This window comes from Phyllobates terribilis, unplaced genomic scaffold (assembly GCF_046119375.1).
Source record: "Phyllobates terribilis strain yellow unplaced genomic scaffold, ASM4611937v1 Scaffold_170__1_contigs__length_4071412, whole genome shotgun sequence".
Lineage (NCBI taxonomy): Eukaryota > Metazoa > Chordata > Amphibia > Anura > Dendrobatidae > Phyllobates > Phyllobates terribilis.
In genome coordinates, this window is record NW_027362930.1 from 226,262 (window position 1) to 246,349 (window position 20,088).

The window sequence follows — 20,088 nt, forward strand, 5'->3', positions numbered from 1 at the left end:
TAATATTAACTAAGGGAACATGAGGGTTGCTCATCTGAACCACGAGCGGCTTCTCTCCACCGGAGTAAAGGATGACAAAGGTGAGTCCTTTAAGATCCTCATCTGAAAGGTGCAGGTGAATCTGGCGGAAGAGGTTCTGGCACGCATACTCCGACTCCAGAGTCAAAGTGAAGGAACCGGGGCGATCTTGAAGGGCCAGGATGTCTTCCCTCTTTACTCCTAGGATCTCCAGCAGCACTCTCCTCACGAAAAACTTCAAGGTCAACTTCTCCTTGGATGCATCGTCCACTTCGATCTTGAAAGAGTTCTTGATGCGAAGGTCACCAGCTCTGGCATAGCGCACTGCGGCCGCTACTGCTGATGCCATCTTCAAAAGGTAGATAGGGTCGATCGCCTTCTTGGTTTCTTTGCGTATCTGCCCCCTAAAGCAGCATGAGGCTTAAGACGGCTTTTACACCGCCGATGCCTCAAGGCCAAGGGCACGATTGGCTTAGAATCCTTCTGGCAAGATGTGGTATCTTAGCCAAAAGGCCGAGAAGCGATAACCAGAATTGGTTTCAAACTACGGAGCCACCCAAGGATCCTGAAAAGTCCATTTGTGGAGATGAGCTCCTGGACTCCCGTTAAGAAGACATGTTGTCAACCTCTAGATCCCTTACATGCCTGCACTTTTCGGCTTGCTGCTGCTGCAATCCACGCGTTTTAGATCTGCATAACTCCACCTCTTTAAACACAGCACCTTCACCCCCTGCTGTTCCCACCCGCCTCAACACCGTTGGAAGGGAGGAGAACCAATTAAGGCGGGGGGTGGGGTGGAACGAGCAGCTGTCTACCCTTAGCAGGAGGGCTCCTGATTACATACCTCTCCTGCTGCTGCTGCTGCTGGCTGTCCAGCAGCAGACTGAAGGTGGCTGCTGCTGTGCACAGGTATATAAAGGCTCAGAGCCTATTATGACACGCGCAGCCAGCGTTCCATTGCCACATTCCATCTACTGCAGGCAGGATACCTGGCTGGCTGAATGTCGCTGAGAAGCTCACAGAGACCGCCATAAGCAACAGTTTAACAGAATGCCACAGACTAATCAACCAAACTTTTTGGGTTGGGTTCTCTTTTATAGTCTGCAGGCATTAAATGAAAGAAGTCAGTGTTCCAGCAGAAGGAGACAACGTTTCAGAAAAGGCATTGTAGCAAACCAAAAAAGAAATTTTAAGCGCAGCAGAGTAACCAGCGCACATACCTGTTAGCTCAGGTGAGTTTAAAAGGCTGCTGTTGATAACAAGGGCATTTGCTAAATAGATGGTGTGTGTGCAACAATATACTGAAAGGTCAATTATATTGTGTAGCTTATCTCACCACCTGTAGTTATTTAGGTGAAAGCTCCAAAATGCTTGCCTAATATGTCTGTTTATCCAAAAGGAAGTAAAAAGGGAGAGCTAGAAAGATAGCATTGCATCACATTACATGGCAATGCAATGCACAGTTGCTGAAGTTGAACCAAAATGAGCTTGTAATCTGGCTTCTGCAACTTTGAACATGAAAAATCCAATGAGGAGAAGAAAAGCAAAGCCAAAGAGTCCATCCCAAAATCCGACAAACAAGCAAAATGAACAAAAAACATTGAATTCAATTCTTTCTGATTTTAGAAACTGCATTAAAGAAGGGGTGCACCGGTCCTGGAGATACTGCAATACCAGGTCAATGCGTGGAGTGGACAGAGCAAGCTCTTTTTCCATCTCCCTGTTCTAAAAATCCATTTAATATATGGTCCCCAGATAGGGGACGTATCAGATATTAAACTGATAAGAACAGATCCGTTTTCAAACAAGCTTTATTTAAATCAGACATACATCATAAATTACAAACAAATCACAAAGACTTGAATAAAATATGACATAAAACAAATACAAGGTCAGATTTAAAAAGCGCATAAAAGCATAAAAAGCATAAAACACAGTTTTGCATATAATTTGCATAAATAAATACATATGTCAAATGCAAACACCATAGCTTTTTAACTTTATCTTTTTACAATCAGGTAGTATGAAAACTTTTCACAAAGAACATATCCGATACAATATTTGAAACAAATCACAAATACTGGAATAAAATATGACATAAAACTAATACAGAGTCAGAATTAAAATGCACTTAAAAGCATAAAAAGCATAAAACACAGTTTTGCATATAATTTACATAAATAAATACATATTCCAAATTTGCAAACACCATAGCTTTTTTGCTTCATTGATTCCCATCTTTTTACAATCTCTCAGGTAGTATGTAAACATTTCACAAAGAGCAAGCCCAATACAATCTTTGACAGGAATAAATTCACGTTTAAACAATAATATATTGCGCACTTTCCATAAAGCTTCTTTTAAACAGTTTATTATAAGCCATGCGACTCGTGCTTGTTTCATGGTTGGGCATTTAATTATCCCATATATTATAATGTCACAATTAAGGGTTTGTATACCACATATCCATTTTAGGAGGGTGCCCACCGTCTGCCATAGCTCTTGTGCGTAGGGGCAATCCCACAGTAAATGAAACACTGACTCGTTTGGGGCGCATCTTTCTCTGGGACATCTAGCACTAGCCACCAGCCCCCTATGATGCTGAAAAGCTCTCGTAGGGAGACATTGGTGAACAACCTGCCAAGCTAAATCCTTTTGTGAGTTGCTAAGTGCAGGACAGGCCACGTTGTTCCACACCAGGCGGCACCTGGAGATGGAAAAATTAGACACATCCTCCATCTCCTCATGTCCCTTACAAATAACTGTTAACTTACGTTGATCAAATAAAAGCTGACGATCAACTTGGGTCAGATCATATTCTGAAATGACCTTCTCCAAGATCTTGTAATGCTTAGGGGGAGATAAGAGAAAAGGACAATTAACAGTCATACTGAAGTTCAACTTTCGGAAAAGAAACCCAGTTGTATATCTAAGAAAACAAGAGAAAGCCCCAACATTATTCAAGCTTTTGCAACAAAATACAAAAAACTTGATAAATAAAAACAATTTTAAATCAGGGAACCCTTTACCCCCATTTTTCTTGCTTTTACATACCACCTCCCTCCTCAATTTCTCCATTTTGGATCCCCACAGAAAATAAAACATGGGCTTCATAAGTCTTTTAAGATACAGAGAATTAGGGGGAAAAACCATAGCGGCATACAAAATGATAGGAAGCAAAACCATTTTAATTACAAGAATCTTGCCCTCCATTGTTAGTTTTCGAGTTTGCCATAAAGAGATCTTCTGATTTAATTTATTCAAAACCAAATCCCAGTTTTCAATACCATCATTAGCAGGATTAAACAAGACACCCAGGATCTTGATTCCTACTGTTTGTGTGGGAACCCTAGGCGGATCTGACTCCCATTGACCCATAATCATACAGTCACATTTATTTATATTCAACTTAAACCCAGACCCAGCACTAAAAATTTCAGTAATTAGAATTGCTCTGTTAATAGATGCTGAGCTAGTGCCATATACAGATATGTCATCCATATATCCAATGGCTTTAACTTGTTGTCCACCCCCACCCGGAATAAAAATGCCCCTAACCACCTTGTCCCGACGCAGCAGGCACAACAGTGGCTCAATGGAGCAGACAAATAAAAGTGGGGACATGGGGCAACCTTGTTTAACACCGGAAAGAAGCTCCACCTCTCTAGTTAAAAAACCATTGACTAAAATCCGGGCAGATGACTGTTTGTATAAAAGCGCAATTTTCTGAATAAAAGAATCAGGGAACCCCATCTTTCCCATAACTTTAAAAAGATAAAAGTGGGAGACCCTATCAAACGCTTTCATAAAATCCAAAGATAAAATAGCTAGTGGCTGTTTTCTATCTTTTTGAAACCAGATAAGATCACGAATTAGGTTTAGATGCTCCCAGATTGATCTCCCGGGGACACCACACACCTGATCTGGATGAATTACATTTTTAATAACTGCTTTAAGACGACCAGCAACAACTTTAGCTAAAATCTTGTAGTCTGTATTTAATAGTGAAATAGGCCTCCAATTCTCCAACTTTGATTTATCACCTTTCTTAAAAATTAATGTAATCATACTTTTACGCCATGAATATGGTAATAAATCAGCCTTAGAGGCTTCACAAACTACTTGTATAAAATCCTCCTTAATTAGATCCCAAAAGCAAAGATAAAATTCAATAGGAAGGCCATCTGATCCAGGAGCCTTACCTTTATTAAAACTCTTAAGGGTCTCTTCAATTTCACTGGGTAAAAGTTCTTTAGCTAAAAAAATCTGGTCATCTTTATTTAAAAACTGGGATAAAACATTAAGATTCTCTGTAAAAGCAGGTTCATCAACATTTTTAATACTAAAAAGATCTCTATAAAAATTAGCAGTATGCTCTAAAATGCCCTCAGTGGAAGATTGTCCTTCTAGCTCAGTAATCACTTGTTTTTTGTCACTCATTTTTTTAAAGAAAAACCTTGAGCAGGTCTCACCCTCTTCCAAATATTTCACACGGGTATTAAATATAATTTCTTTACCCTTTTGTTCCAGGAATTTTTGGATTTCTGTCTGGATCTTGGCAATCTCATCATCCACACCAGGTACTCCCCACCCCTTAAGCTTAAGGAGAGTTTGCATCCTGACATTAAAATCTTTAAAACATTTCCTTTTTTCACGTGCCTTCCTTTTACCAATTTTAATAAAAAATTCTTTAATACGGGTTTTAACACACTCCCACCACCCCAACATACTCTGATTTGGGTGTTTCCGTCTTCTCCAACTCTCATACTTTGCATAAAACTCCGCCCTTACCAGTTCGTCTTCTAATAAGAGCACATTCAATTTCCACATACCTTTTCCAACTTTTGCTTCCTGTGGAGTTTGCAATACATTGTATAGTAATACATGATCAGAAAAAATATTTTCTATTAGACCAGCATTCCTAGGTTTAAAAACATCAGAAGAGGAAAAAATAAAATCAATACGAGATGACATCCCTCTACCCCTCCATGTATGCCCAGGGTCAGTAGGGTAGGACTTTCTCCAAGCATCTAATAATTTGAGGTCCGTTGTCAAATGTTTTAACAGACTGGATGTTTTGTCTGTTCTTCCATTAGTATCACCTCCACTCCTCCCCTCCCCCAACATGACACAGTTAAAATCCCCTCCCACTATCACAGGGGACGGACCTGATAAAAACAAAGGGATGACATTAAAAAGGGAAGCACGCTCATTTTTCTCTGGGGATGCATAAACATTAATAAGACGACAGGTAAAACCATTTAAAATAACATGAGTTGATAAGGCACGACCTGGAACTATTTCAGTGATGGATAAAACATTAACATTTTGACATTTGAATAAAATCCCAACCCCGGCAGCTTTATTTTCATTGGACCCTGACCAAATAGAGGGTCCTGCTGACCAGTCCATTTTTAAGTTGGGGTATGACAAATCGTGATCAATACCGCATTCTTGCAGGAAAAAAATGTCAAAGTTCAGAGTCATTAACCAAGCAAACAAAGCAGCCCGTCTAACAGGGCTCTTTAGGCTTCTCACATTTAGTGAGGCAACACGGATTTCTGCCATGTTAGGTGTTTTTTATTGATTCATTATACTCTGAATCTGAATCAATAATTTGTGACAGAGAAGGTGAAGGAAGGGATGACACAGTTCGTAAACTGTCCGTTTCATCTGAGTCCGTGAAATCCTCAATTAAGTTAGTCCCCTCTGGGCTGAGAATTTTTGCAGCACTAGATAGAAAGACTTTACGGGACATCTGAGGCAGGTTATGCTCCTCCTGCGCCTCTTCACGACTTCTCTTACCACTGGCGCTGAGATCCATCCGATCCTCCGAATCCACCCGATCCTCACCAGGCACTGCAGCAGGTGGAATACCCGCAGACCCTCCAGGAGCACCAAGGGACATCATCTCCGGAGCAGGATGACCATCAGGACCAGCAACAGGTTCACCAACCACTGCACGACCTCTATCATCCAGGCAGGCAACAGGACATCCATCAGGAATGGTTCCAGGACATCCATCTGGACTGGCATCAGGACATCCATCTGGACTGGCATCAGGGCATCCATCTGGGTTGGCATCAGGACATCCATCTGGATTGGCATCAGGGCATCCGTCTGGATTGGCATCAGGGCATCCGTCTGGACTGGCATCAGGGCAGACATCTGGTCCAACATCTGTGCTGGCATCAGCAGGGGTATCTGGATGGACATCTGGATTCGTACCAACAGCTCCAGATTTTCGCCTCTTTTTTGGTTCCCTCTCATTTCCGCTCTGAGAAGGTGCCATCTCCCCACCAGGTGAAACCTGGACCCCTGCAGGAGTAGGCAAAGGCGTGACCTCGGCTACAGAGGCCGGGTTTTTCCGCAAAGGTACCGACAGAGCATCGACTGAGTCAGACTGTTTTTGACCTTTAGTAATGTCCACAAAGCTTTTTCTGGGGTCACCCGGGCTGACCCTGCTGGCATCAGCAGGAACTCCTGCGGAACTAGCCGCAGGCGCCCGAGAGCCACCACGAGACCTTGTCCGCATCGGACAATTACTGAACAGGTGAGTAGACATTCCGCACCCACTGCAGGTCTTACTGTTCTTACAGTCCTTTGAGGCATGACCCCATTGTCCACAGTTGTGGCACTGACTCATCCGCTCGTTCTTACAATCGCTCTGTATGTGACCAAGGTCACCACACCTACGACACCTGAATGGTTGTCCATCATAGAAGAGGTAGCCATGGTCTCTTCCCAGCACCACTGTGGAGGGGGGGTGCATAAGGCCTTCTACACCCCCAGGGTCAAGTCTGAAGCGTACCATAAAGCGTCGTTTCCCATTCCAGAAACCACTCCGACCTTTGACGTTCCCCGTAAATCTGACAGATGTACAATATCTGCTCAGAAAAAGCTCAATATCATCTGTGGACACATGGGGGTTAAACATGTATACCACAAGGGGAACGTCAACTCCGCCATAGAGACCCGTAAAAATCACTCCGTCCAACAGCTTGCTGTTACGGTGGCCCTTAACGCATTCGTAAAAGTGCTGGCAGGCAACCTTGGTCGAGAACGTGAGAATATATGTACTCTGCCCCTTCTCCTGCAGGCAGTAAACATCATGATCTTTCACGTTCAACAGATCTCTCAAAATCTGTACATAGAACTCACGGGGGTTGTCATATCCGACGTGGTTTGCTGGAACCTCGATACGCACCGAGTTCCTGATCTGGCCGGAGCCAGTGGAAAATTGAAATGAACAAGGCATCTCACCAAAGTGGCAAAGGCTTACCGTCACCACGGGCTCGGCCTTTCGCCTGGGGATCGCAACTTGTTGCCCGGGGACTAAGCCAGCTCCCTAATAGCAGCAGGGGGGTGAAGTCCCACCAAAAGGTGAGACGATCCCCCCAGGCCAAGGAGCCGGGTACCCCGGGCACCTCTCAGCCAAGACCAAGGCAGCAACCGTTAGATCACTGCACCTGATCTCAGCCAAAAGGCCGAGAAGCGATAACCAGAATTGGTTTCAAACTACGGAGCCACCCAAGGATCCTGAAAAGTCCATTTGTGGAGATGAGCTCCTGGACTCCCGTTAAGAAGACATGTTGTCAACCTCTAGATCCCTTACATGCCTGCACTTTTCGGCTTGCTGCTGCTGCAATCCACGCGTTTTAGATCTGCATAACTCCACCTCTTTAAACACAGCACCTTCACCCCCTGCTGTTCCCACCCGCCTCAACACCGTTGGAAGGGAGGAGAACCAATTAAGGCGGGGGGTGGGGTGGAACGAGCAGCTGTTTACCCTTACCAGGAGGGCTCCTGATTACATACCTCTCCTGCTGCTGCTGCTGCTGGCTGTCCAGCAGCAGACTGAAGGTGGCTGCTGCTGTGCACAGGTATATAAAGGCTCAGAGCCTATTATGACACGCGCAGCCAGCGTTCCATTGCCACATTCCATCTACTGCAGGCAGGATACCTGGCTGGCTGAATGTCGCTGAGAAGCTCACAGAGACCGCCATAAGCAACAGTTTAACAGAATGCCACAGACTAATCAACCAAACTTTTTGGGTTGGGTTCTCTTTTATAGTCTGCAGGCAATAAATGAAAGAAGTCAGTGTTCCAGCAGAAGGAGACAACGTTTCAGAAAAGGCATTGTAGCAAACCAAAAAAGAAATTTTAAGCGCAGCAGAGTAACCAGCGCACATACCTGTTAGCTCAGGTGAGTTTAAAAGGCTGCTGTTGATAACAAGGGCATTTGCTAAATAGATGGTGTGTGTGCAACAATATACTGAAAGGTCAATTATATTGTGCAGCTTATCTCACCACCTGTAGTTATTTAGGTGAAAGCTCCAAAATGCTTGCCTAATATGTCTGTTTATCCAAAAGGAAGTAAAAAGGGAGAGCTAGAAAGATAGCATTGCATCACATTACATGGCAATGCAATGCACAGTTGCTGAAGTTGAACCAAAATGAGCTTGTAATCTGGCTTCTGCAACTTTGAACATGAAAAATCCAATGAGGAGAAGAAAAGCAAAGCCAAAGAGTCCATCCCAAAATCCGACAAACAAGCAAAATGAACAAAAAACATTGAATTCAATTCTTTCTGATTTTAGAAACTGCATTAAAGAAGGGGTGCACCGGTCCTGGATATACTGCAATACCAGGTCAATGCGTGGAGTGGACAGAGCAAGCTCTTTTTCCATCTCCCTGTTCTAAAAATCCATTTAATATATGGTCCCCAGATAGGGGACGTATCAGATATTAAACTGATAAGAACAGATACTACACTTGATCTTAGCCAAAAGGCCGAGAAGCGATAACCAGAATTGGTTTCAAACTACGGAGCCACCCAAGGATCCTGAAAAGTCCATTTGTGGAGATGAGCTCCTGGACTCCCGTTAAGAAGACATGTTGTCAACCTCTAGATCCCTTACATGCCTGCACTTTTCGGCTTGCTGCTGCTGCAATCCACGCGTTTTAGATCTGCATAACTCCACCTCTTTAAACACAGCACCTTCACCCCCTGCTGTTCCCACCCGCCTCAACACCGTTGGAAGGGAGGAGAACCAATTAAGGCGGGGGGTGGGGTGGAACGAGCAGCTGTCTACCCTTAGCAGGAGGGCTCCTGATTACATACCTCTCCTGCTGCTGCTGCTGCTGGCTGTCCAGCAGCAGACTGAAGGTGGCTGCTGCTGTGCACAGGTATATAAAGGCTCAGAGCCTATTATGACACGCGCAGCCAGCGTTCCATTGCCACATTCCATCTACTGCAGGCAGGATACCTGGCTGGCTGAATGTCGCTGAGAAGCTCACAGAGACCGCCATAAGCAACAGTTTAACAGAATGCCACAGACTAATCAACCAAACTTTTTGGGTTGGGTTCTCTTTTATAGTCTGCAGGCATTAAATGAAAGAAGTCAGTGTTCCAGCAGAAGGAGACAACGTTTCAGAAAAGGCATTGTAGCAAACCAAAAAAGAAATTTTAAGCGCAGCAGAGTAACCAGCGCACATACCTGTTAGCTCAGGTGAGTTTAAAAGGCTGCTGTTGATAACAAGGGCATTTGCTAAATAGATGGTGTGTGTGCAACAATATACTGAAAGGTCAATTATATTGTGCAGCTTATCTCACCACCTGTAGTTATTTAGGTGAAAGCTCCAAAATGCTTGCCTAATATGTCTGTTTATCCAAAAGGAAGTAAAAAGGGAGAGCTAGAAAGATAGCATTGCATCACATTACATGGCAATGCAATGCACAGTTGCTGAAGTTGAACCAAAATGAGCTTGTAATCTGGCTTCTGCAACTTTGAACATGAAAAATCCAATGAGGAGAAGAAAAGCAAAGCCAAAGAGTCCATCCCAAAATCCGACAAACAAGCAAAATGAACAAAAAACATTGAATTCAATTCTTTCTGATTTTAGAAACTGCATTAAAGAAGGGGTGCACCGGTCCTGGAGATACTGCAATACCAGGTCAATGCGTGGAGTGGACAGAGCAAGCTCTTTTTCCATCTCCCTGTTCTAAAAATCCATTTAATATATGGTCCCCAGATAGGGGACGTATCAGATATTAAACTGATAAGAACAGATACTACACTTGATCTTAGCCAAAAGGCCGAGAAGCGATAACCAGAATTGGTTTCAAACTACGGAGCCACCCAAGGATCCTGAAAAGTCCATTTGTGGAGATGAGCTCCTGGACTCCCGTTAAGAAGACATGTTGTCAACCTCTAGATCCCTTACATGCCTGCACTTTTCGGCTTGCTGCTGCTGCAATCCACGCGTTTTAGATCTGCATAACTCCACCTCTTTAAACACAGCACCTTCACCCCCTGCTGTTCCCACCCGCCTCAACACCGTTGGAAGGGAGGAGAACCAATTAAGGCGGGGGGTGGGGTGGAACGAGCAGCTGTCTACCCTTAGCAGGAGGGCTCCTGATTACATACCTCTCCTGCTGCTGCTGCTGCTGGCTGTCCAGCAGCAGACTGAAGGTGGCTGCTGCTGTGCACAGGTATATAAAGGCTCAGAGCCTATTATGACACGCGCAGCCAGCGTTCCATTGCCACATTCCATCTACTGCAGGCAGGATACCTGGCTGGCTGAATGTCGCTGAGAAGCTCACAGAGACCGCCATAAGCAACAGTTTAACAGAATGCCACAGACTAATCAACCAAACTTTTTGGGTTGGGTTCTCTTTTATAGTCTGCAGGCATTAAATGAAAGAAGTCAGTGTTCCAGCAGAAGGAGACAACGTTTCAGAAAAGGCATTGTAGCAAACCAAAAAAGAAATTTTAAGCGCAGCAGAGTAACCAGCGCACATACCTGTTAGCTCAGGTGAGTTTAAAAGGCTGCTGTTGATAACAAGGGCATTTGCTAAATAGATGGTGTGTGTGCAACAATATACTGAAAGGTCAATTATATTGTGCAGCTTATCTCACCACCTGTAGTTATTTAGGTGAAAGCTCCAAAATGCTTGCCTAATATGTCTGTTTATCCAAAAGGAAGTAAAAAGGGAGAGCTAGAAAGATAGCATTGCATCACATTACATGGCAATGCAATGCACAGTTGCTGAAGTTGAACCAAAATGAGCTTGTAATCTGGCTTCTGCAACTTTGAACATGAAAAATCCAATGAGGAGAAGAAAAGCAAAGCCAAAGAGTCCATCCCAAAATCCGACAAACAAGCAAAATGAACAAAAAACATTGAATTCAATTCTTTCTGATTTTAGAAACTGCATTAAAGAAGGGGTGCACCGGTCCTGGAGATACTGCAATACCAGGTCAATGCGTGGAGTGGACAGAGCAAGCTCTTTTTCCATCTCCCTGTTCTAAAAATCCATTTAATATATGGTCCCCAGATAGGGGACGTATCAGATATTAAACTGATAAGAACAGATACTACACTTGATCTTAGCCAAAAGGCCGAGAAGCGATAACCAGAATTGGTTTCAAACTACGGAGCCACCCAAGGATCCTGAAAAGTCCATTTGTGGAGATGAGCTCCTGGACTCCCGTTAAGAAGACATGTTGTCAACCTCTAGATCCCTTACATGCCTGCACTTTTCGGCTTGCTGCTGCTGCAATCCACGCGTTTTAGATCTGCATAACTCCACCTCTTTAAACACAGCACCTTCACCCCCTGCTGTTCCCACCCGCCTCAACACCGTTGGAAGGGAGGAGAACCAATTAAGGCGGGGGGTGGGGTGGAACGAGCAGCTGTCTACCCTTAGCAGGAGGGCTCCTGATTACATACCTCTCCTGCTGCTGCTGCTGGCTGTCCAGCAGCAGACTGAAGGTGGCTGCTGCTGTGCACAGGTATATAAAGGCTCAGAGCCTATTATGACACGCGCAGCCAGCGTTCCATTGCCACATTCCATCTACTGCAGGCAGGATACCTGGCTGGCTGAATGTCGCTGAGAAGCTCACAGAGACCGCCATAAGCAACAGTTTAACAGAATGCCACAGACTAATCAACCAAACTTTTTGGGTTGGGTTCTCTTTTATAGTCTGCAGGCATTAAATGAAAGAAGTCAGTGTTCCAGCAGAAGGAGACAACGTTTCAGAAAAGGCATTGTAGCAAACCAAAAAAGAAATTTTAAGCGCAGCAGAGTAACCAGCGCACATACCTGTTAGCTCAGGTGAGTTTAAAAGGCTGCTGTTGATAACAAGGGCATTTGCTAAATAGATGGTGTGTGTGCAACAATATACTGAAAGGTCAATTATATTGTGCAGCTTATCTCACCACCTGTAGTTATTTAGGTGAAAGCTCCAAAATGCTTGCCTAATATGTCTGTTTATCCAAAAGGAAGTAAAAAGGGAGAGCTAGAAAGATAGCATTGCATCACATTACATGGCAATGCAATGCACAGTTGCTGAAGTTGAACCAAAATGAGCTTGTAATCTGGCTTCTGCAACTTTGAACATGAAAAATCCAATGAGGAGAAGAAAAGCAAAGCCAAAGAGTCCATCCCAAAATCCGACAAACAAGCAAAATGAACAAAAAACATTGAATTCAATTCTTTCTGATTTTAGAAACTGCATTAAAGAAGGGGTGCACCGGTCCTGGAGATACTGCAATACCAGGTCAATGCGTGGAGTGGACAGAGCAAGCTCTTTTTCCATCTCCCTGTTCTAAAAATCCATTTAATATATGGTCCCCAGATAGGGGACGTATCAGATATTAAACTGATAAGAACAGATACTACACTTGATCTTAGCCAAAAGGCCGAGAAGCAATAACCAGAATTGGTTTCAAACTACGGAGCCACCCAAGGATCCTGAAAAGTCCATTTGTGGAGATGAGCTCCTGGACTCCCGTTAAGAAGACATGTTGTCAACCTCTAGATCCCTTACATGCCTGCACTTTTCGGCTTGCTGCTGCTGCAATCCACGCGTTTTAGATCTGCATAACTCCACCTCTTTAAACACAGCACCTTCACCCCCTGCTGTTCCCACCCGCCTCAACACCGTTGGAAGGGAGGAGAACCAATTAAGGCGGGGGGTGGGGTGGAACGAGCAGCTGTCTACCCTTAGCAGGAGGGCTCCTGATTACATACCTCTCCTGCTGCTGCTGCTGCTGGCTGTCCAGCAGCAGACTGAAGGTGGCTGCTGCTGTGCACAGGTATATAAAGGCTCAGAGCCTATTATGACACGCGCAGCCAGCGTTCCATTGCCACATTCCATCTACTGCAGGCAGGATACCTGGCTGGCTGAATGTCGCTGAGAAGCTCACAGAGACCGCCATAAGCAACAGTTTAACAGAATGCCACAGACTAATCAACCAAACTTTTTGGGTTGGGTTCTCTTTTATAGTCTGCAGGCATTAAATGAAAGAAGTCAGTGTTCCAGCAGAAGGAGACAACGTTTCAGAAAAGGCATTGTAGCAAACCAAAAAAGAAATTTTAAGCGCAGCAGAGTAACCAGCGCACATACCTGTTAGCTCAGGTGAGTTTAAAAGGCTGCTGTTGATAACAAGGGCATTTGCTAAATAGATGGTGTGTGTGCAACAATATACTGAAAGGTCAATTATATTGTGCAGCTTATCTCACCACCTGTAGTTATTTAGGTGAAAGCTCCAAAATGCTTGCCTAATATGTCTGTTTATCCAAAAGGAAGTAAAAAGGGAGAGCTAGAAAGATAGCATTGCATCACATTACATGGCAATGCAATGCACAGTTGCTGAAGTTGAACCAAAATGAGCTTGTAATCTGGCTTCTGCAACTTTGAACATGAAAAATCCAATGAGGAGAAGAAAAGCAAAGCCAAAGAGTCCATCCCAAAATCCGACAAACAAGCAAAATGAACAAAAAACATTGAATTCAATTCTTTCTGATTTTAGAAACTGCATTAAAGAAGGGGTGCACCGGTCCTGGAGATACTGCAATACCAGGTCAATGCGTGGAGTGGACAGAGCAAGCTCTTTTTCCATCTCCCTGTTCTAAAAATCCATTTAATATATGGTCCCCAGATAGGGGACGTATCAGATATTAAACTGATAAGAACAGATACTACACTTGATCTTAGCCAAAAGGCCGAGAAGCGATAACCAGAATTGGTTTCAAACTACGGAGCCACCCAAGGATCCTGAAAAGTCCATTTGTGGAGATGAGCTCCTGGACTCCCGTTAAGAAGACATGTTGTCAACCTCTAGATCCCTTACATGCCTGCACTTTTCGGCTTGCTGCTGCTGCAATCCACGCGTTTTAGATCTGCATAACTCCACCTCTTTAAACACAGCACCTTCACCCCCTGCTGTTCCCACCCGCCTCAACACCGTTGGAAGGGAGGAGAACCAATTAAGGCGGGGGGTGGGGTGGAACGAGCAGCTGTCTACCCTTAGCAGGAGGGCTCCTGATTACATACCTCTCCTGCTGCTGCTGCTGCTGGCTGTCCAGCAGCAGACTGAAGGTGGCTGCTGCTGTGCACAGGTATATAAAGGCTCAGAGCCTATTATGACACGCGCAGCCAGCGTTCCATTGCCACATTCCATCTACTGCAGGCAGGATACCTGGCTGGCTGAATGTCGCTGAGAAGCTCACAGAGACCGCCATAAGCAACAGTTTAACAGAATGCCACAGACTAATCAACCAAACTTTTTGGGTTGGGTTCTCTTTTATAGTCTGCAGGCATTAAATGAAAGAAGTCAGTGTTCCAGCAGAAGGAGACAACGTTTCAGAAAAGGCATTGTAGCAAACCAAAAAAGAAATTTTAAGCGCAGCAGAGTAACCAGCGCACATACCTGTTAGCTCAGGTGAGTTTAAAAGGCTGCTGTTGATAACAAGGGCATTTGCTAAATAGATGGTGTGTGTGCAACAATATACTGAAAGGTCAATTATATTGTGCAGCTTATCTCACCACCTGTAGTTATTTAGGTGAAAGCTCCAAAATGCTTGCCTAATATGTCTGTTTATCCAAAAGGAAGTAAAAAGGGAGAGCTAGAAAGATAGCATTGCATCACATTACATGGCAATGCAATGCACAGTTGCTGAAGTTGAACCAAAATGAGCTTGTAATCTGGCTTCTGCAACTTTGAACATGAAAAATCCAATGAGGAGAAGAAAAGCAAAGCCAAAGAGTCCATCCCAAAATCCGACAAACAAGCAAAATGAGCAAAAAACATTGAATTCAATTCTTTCTGATTTTAGAAACTGCATTAAAGAAGGGGTGCACCGGTCCTGGAGATACTGCAATACCAGGTCAATGCGTGGAGTGGACAGAGCAAGCTCTTTTTCCATCTCCCTGTTCTAAAAATCCATTTAATATATGGTCCCCAGATAGGGGACGTATCAGATATTAAACTGATAAGAACAGATACTACACTTGATCTTAGCCAAAAGGCCGAGAAGCGATAACCAGAATTGGTTTCAAACTACGGAGCCACCCAAGGATCCTGAAAAGTCCATTTGTGGAGATGAGCTCCTGGACTCCCGTTAAGAAGACATGTTGTCAACCTCTAGATCCCTTACATGCCTGCACTTTTCGGCTTGCTGCTGCTGCAATCCACGCGTTTTAGATCTGCATAACTCCACCTCTTTAAACACAGCACCTTCACCCCCTGCTGTTCCCACCCGCCTCAACACCGTTGGAAGGGAGGAGAACCAATTAAGGTGGGGGGTGGGGTGGAACGAGCAGCTGTCTACCCTTAGCAGGAGGGCTCCTGATTACATACCTCTCCTGCTGCTGCTGCTGCTGGCTGTCCAGCAGCAGACTGAAGGTGGCTGCTGCTGTGCACAGGTATATAAAGGCTCAGAGCCTATTATGACACGCGCAGCCAGCGTTCCATTGCCACATTCCATCTACTGCAGGCAGGATACCTGGCCGGCTGAATGTCGCTGAGAAGCTCACAGAGACCGCCATAAGCAACAGTTTAACAGAATGCCACAGACTAATCAACCAAACTTTTTGGGTTGGGTTCTCTTTTATAGTCTGCAGGCATTAAATGAAAGAAGTCAGTGTTCCAGCAGAAGGAGACAACGTTTCAGAAAAGGCATTGTACTAAACCAAAAAAGAAATTTTAAGTGCAGCAGAGTAACCAGCGCACATACCTGTTAGCTCAGGTGAGTTTAAAAGGCTGCTGTTGATAACAAGGGCATTTGCTAAATAGATGGTGTGTGTGCAACAATATACTGAAAGGTCAATTATATTGTGCAGCTTATCTCACCACCTGTAGTTATTTAGGTGAAAGCTCCAAAATGCTTGCCTAATATGTCTGTTTATCCAAAAGGAAGTAAAAAGGGAGAGCTAGAAAGATAGCATTGCATCACATTACATGGCAATGCAATGCACAGTTGCTGAAGTTGAACCAAAATGAGCTTGTAATCTGGCTTCTGCAACTTTGAACATGAAAAATCCAATGAGGAGAAGAAAAGCAAAGCCAAAGAGTCCATCCCAAAATCCGACAAACAAGCAAAATGAACAAAAAACATTGAATTCAATTCTTTCTGATTTTAGAAACTGCATTAAAGAAGGGGTGCACCGGTCCTGGAGATACTGCAATACCAGGTCAATGCGTGGAGTGGACAGAGCAAGCTCTTTTTCCATCTCCCTGTTCTAAAAATCCATTTAATATATGGTCCCCAGATAGGGGACGTATCAGATATTAAACTGATAAGAACAGATACTACACTTGATCTTAGCCAAAAGGCCGAGAAGCGATAACCAGAATTGGTTTCAAACTACGGAGCCACCCAAGGATCCTGAAAAGTCCATTTGTGGAGATGAGCTCCTGGACTCCCTTTAAGAAGACATGTTGTCAACCTCTAGATCCCTTACATGCCTGCACTTTTCGGCTTGCTGCTGCTGCAATCCACGCGTTTTAGATCTGCATAACTCCACCTCTTTAAACACAGCACCTTCACCCCCTGCTGTTCCCACCCGCCTCAACACCGTTGGAAGGGAGGAGAACCAATTAAGGCGGGGGGTGGGGTGGAACGAGCAGCTGTCTACCCTTAGCAGGAGGGCTCCTGATTACATACCTCTCCTGCTGCTGCTGCTGCTGGCTGTCCAGCAGCAGACTGAAGGTGGCTGCTGCTGTGCACAGGTATATAAAGGCTCAGAGCCTATTATGACACGCGCAGCCAGCGTTCCATTGCCACATTCCATCTACTGCAGGCAGGATACCTGGCTGGCTGAATGTCGCTGAGAAGCTCACAGAGACCGCCATAAGCAACAGTTTAACAGAATGCCACAGACTAATCAACCAAACTTTTTGGGTTGGGTTCTCTTTTATAGTCTGCAGGCATTAAATGAAAGAAGTCAGTGTTCCAGCAGAAGGAGACAACGTTTCAGAAAAGGCATTGTAGCAAACCAAAAAAGAAATTTTAAGCGCAGCAGAGTAACCAGCGCACATACCTGTTAGCTCAGGTGAGTTTAAAAGGCTGCTGTTGATAACAAGGGCATTTGCTAAATAGATGGTGTGTGTGCAACAATATACTGAAAGGTCAATTATATTGTGCAGCTTATCTCACCACCTGTAGTTATTTAGGTGAAAGCTCCAAAATGCTTGCCTAATATGTCTGTTTATCCAAAAGGAAGTAAAAAGGGAGAGCTAGAAAGATAGCATTGCATCACATTACATGGCAATGCAATGCACAGTTGCTGAAGTTGAACCAAAATGAGCTTGTAATCTGGCTTCTGCAACTTTGAACATGAAAAATCCAATGAGGAGAAGAAAAGCAAAGCCAAAGAGTCCATCCCAAAATCCGACAAACAAGCAAAATGAACAAAAAACATTGAATTCAATTCTTTCTGATTTTAGAAACTGCATTAAAGAAGGGGTGCACCGGTCCTGGAGATACTGCAATACCAGGTCAATGCGTGGAGTGGACAGAGCAAGCTCTTTTTCCATCTCCCTGTTCTAAAAATCCATTTAATATATGGTCCCCAGATAGGGGACGTATCAGATATTAAACTGATAAGAACAGATACTACACTTGATCTTAGCCAAAAGGCCGAGAAGCGATAACCAGAATTGGTTTCAAACTACGGAGCCACCCAAGGATCCTGAAAAGTCCATTTGTGGAGATGAGCTCCTGGACTCCCTTTAAGAAGACATGTTGTCAACCTCTAGATCCCTTACATGCCTGCACTTTTCGGCTTGCTGCTGCTGCAATCCACGCGTTTTAGATCTGCATAACTCCACCTCTTTAAACACAGCACCTTCACCCCCTGCTGTTCCCACCCGCCTCAACACCGTTGGAAGGGAGGAGAACCAATTAAGGCGGGGGGTGGGGTGGAACGAGCAGCTGTCTACCCTTAGCAGGAGGGCTCCTGATTACATACCTCTCCTGCTGCTGCTGCTGCTGGCTGTCCAGCAGCAGACTGAAGGTGGCTGCTGCTCTGCACAGGTATATAAAGGCTCAGAGCCTATTATGACACGCGCAGCCAGCGTTCCATTGCCACATTCCATCTACTGCAGGCAGGATACCTGGCTGGCTGAATGTCGCTGAGAAGCTCACAGAGACCGCCATAAGCAACAGTTTAACAGAATGCCACAGACTAATCAACCAAACTTTTTGGGTTGGGTTCTCTTTTATAGTCTGCAGGCATTAAATGAAAGAAGTCAGTGTTCCAGCAGAAGGAGACAACGTTTCAGAAAAGGCATTGTAGCAAACCAAAAAAGAAATTTTAAGCGCAGCAGAGTAACCAGCGCACATACCTGTTAGCTCAGGTGAGTTTAAAAGGCTGCTGTTGATAACAAGGGCATTTGCTAAATAGATGGTGTGTGTGCAACAATATACTGAAAGGTCAATTATATTGTGCAGCTTATCTCACCACCTGTAGTTATTTAGGTGAAAGCTCCAAAATGCTTGCCTAATATGTCTGTTTATCCAAAAGGAAGTAAAAAGGGAGAGCTAGAAAGATAGCATTGCATCACATTACATGGCAATGCAATGCACAGTTGCTGAAGTTGAACCAAAATGAGCTTGTAATCTGGCTTCTGCAACTTTGAACATGAAAAATCCAATGAGGAGAAGAAAAGCAAAGCCAAAGAGTCCATCCCAAAATCCGACAAACAAGCAAAATGAAGAAAAAACATTGAATTCAATTCTTTCTGATTTTAGAAACTGCATTAAAGAAGGGGTGCACCGGTCCTGGAGATACTGCAATACCAGGTCAATGCGTGGAGTGGACAGAGCAAGCTCTTTTTCCATCTCCCTGTTCTAAAAATCCATTTAATATATGGTCCCCAGATAGGGGACGTATCAGATATTAAACTGATAAGAACAGATACTACACTTGATCTTAGCCAAAAGGCCGAGAAGCGATAACCAGAATTGGTTTCAAACTACGGAGCCACCCAAGGATCCTGAAAAGTCCATTTGTGGAGATGAGCTCCTGGACTCCCGTTAAGAAGACATGTTGTCAACCTCTAGATCCCTTACATGCCTGCACTTTTCGGCTTGCTGCTGCTGCAATCCACGCGTTTTAGATCTGCATAACTCCACCTCTTTAAACACAGCACCTTCACCCCCTGCTGTTCCCACCCGCCTCAACACCGTTGGAAGGGAGGAGAACCAATTAAGGCGGGGGGTGGGGTGGAACGAGCAGCTGTCTACCCTTAGCAGGAGGGCTCCTGATTACATACCTCTCCTGCTGCTGCTGCTGCTGGCTGTCCAGCAGCAGACTGAAGGTGGCTGCTGCTGTGCACAGGTATATAAAGGCTCAGAGCCTATTATGACACGCGCAGCCAGCGTTCCATTGCCACATTCCATCTACTGCAGGCAGGATACCTGGCTGGCTGAATGTCGCTGAGAAGCTCACAGAGACCGCCATAAGCAACAGTTTAACAGAATGCCACAGACTAATCAACCAAACTTTTTGGGTTGGGTTCTCTTTTATAGTCTGCAGGCATTAAATGAAAGAAGTCAGTGTTCCAGCAGAAGGAGACAACGTTTCAGAAAAGGCATTGTAGCAAACCAAAAAAGAAATTTTAAGCGCAGCAGAGTAACCAGCGCACATACCTGTTAGCTCAGGTGAGTTTAAAAGGCTGCTGTTGATAACAAGGGCATTTGCTAAATAGATGGTGTGTGTGCAACAATATACTGAAAGGTCAATTATATTGTGCAGCTTATCTCACCACCTGTAG

At 44.4% G+C, this 20,088-nt stretch overlaps 9 non-coding genes and 1 pseudogene across 9 annotated transcripts; all 10 read right to left on the bottom strand.

Moving 5' to 3' along the window:
• Positions 1-1,658: 1,658 nt before the first annotated feature.
• Positions 1,659-1,831, bottom strand: LOC141211686 (U2 spliceosomal RNA; annotated as a pseudogene).
• Positions 1,832-8,632: 6,801 nt separating this feature from the next.
• Positions 8,633-8,823, bottom strand: LOC141211442 (U2 spliceosomal RNA). The gene has a single exon (XR_012281417.1). It is a non-coding gene; the product is annotated as a U2 spliceosomal RNA (small nuclear RNA).
• A 1,115-nt stretch (positions 8,824-9,938) lies between these two features.
• LOC141212108 (U2 spliceosomal RNA) lies at positions 9,939-10,129 on the bottom strand. The gene has a single exon (XR_012281925.1). It is a non-coding gene; the product is annotated as a U2 spliceosomal RNA (small nuclear RNA).
• Positions 10,130-11,244: 1,115 nt separating this feature from the next.
• Positions 11,245-11,435, bottom strand: LOC141212119 (U2 spliceosomal RNA). The gene has a single exon (XR_012281937.1). It is a non-coding gene; the product is annotated as a U2 spliceosomal RNA (small nuclear RNA).
• A 1,112-nt stretch (positions 11,436-12,547) lies between these two features.
• Positions 12,548-12,738, bottom strand: LOC141211430 (U2 spliceosomal RNA). The gene has a single exon (XR_012281405.1). It is a non-coding gene; the product is annotated as a U2 spliceosomal RNA (small nuclear RNA).
• A 1,115-nt stretch (positions 12,739-13,853) lies between these two features.
• Positions 13,854-14,044, bottom strand: LOC141212130 (U2 spliceosomal RNA). Its single transcript, XR_012281948.1, has one exon. It is a non-coding gene; the product is annotated as a U2 spliceosomal RNA (small nuclear RNA).
• A 1,115-nt stretch (positions 14,045-15,159) lies between these two features.
• LOC141212141 (U2 spliceosomal RNA) lies at positions 15,160-15,350 on the bottom strand. The gene has a single exon (XR_012281959.1). It is a non-coding gene; the product is annotated as a U2 spliceosomal RNA (small nuclear RNA).
• A 1,115-nt stretch (positions 15,351-16,465) lies between these two features.
• Positions 16,466-16,656, bottom strand: LOC141212152 (U2 spliceosomal RNA). Its single transcript, XR_012281970.1, has one exon. It is a non-coding gene; the product is annotated as a U2 spliceosomal RNA (small nuclear RNA).
• Positions 16,657-17,771: 1,115 nt separating this feature from the next.
• LOC141212164 (U2 spliceosomal RNA) lies at positions 17,772-17,962 on the bottom strand. Its single transcript, XR_012281981.1, has one exon. It is a non-coding gene; the product is annotated as a U2 spliceosomal RNA (small nuclear RNA).
• Positions 17,963-19,077: 1,115 nt separating this feature from the next.
• Positions 19,078-19,268, bottom strand: LOC141212178 (U2 spliceosomal RNA). Its single transcript, XR_012281993.1, has one exon. It is a non-coding gene; the product is annotated as a U2 spliceosomal RNA (small nuclear RNA).
• Positions 19,269-20,088: the final 820 nt, after the last annotated feature.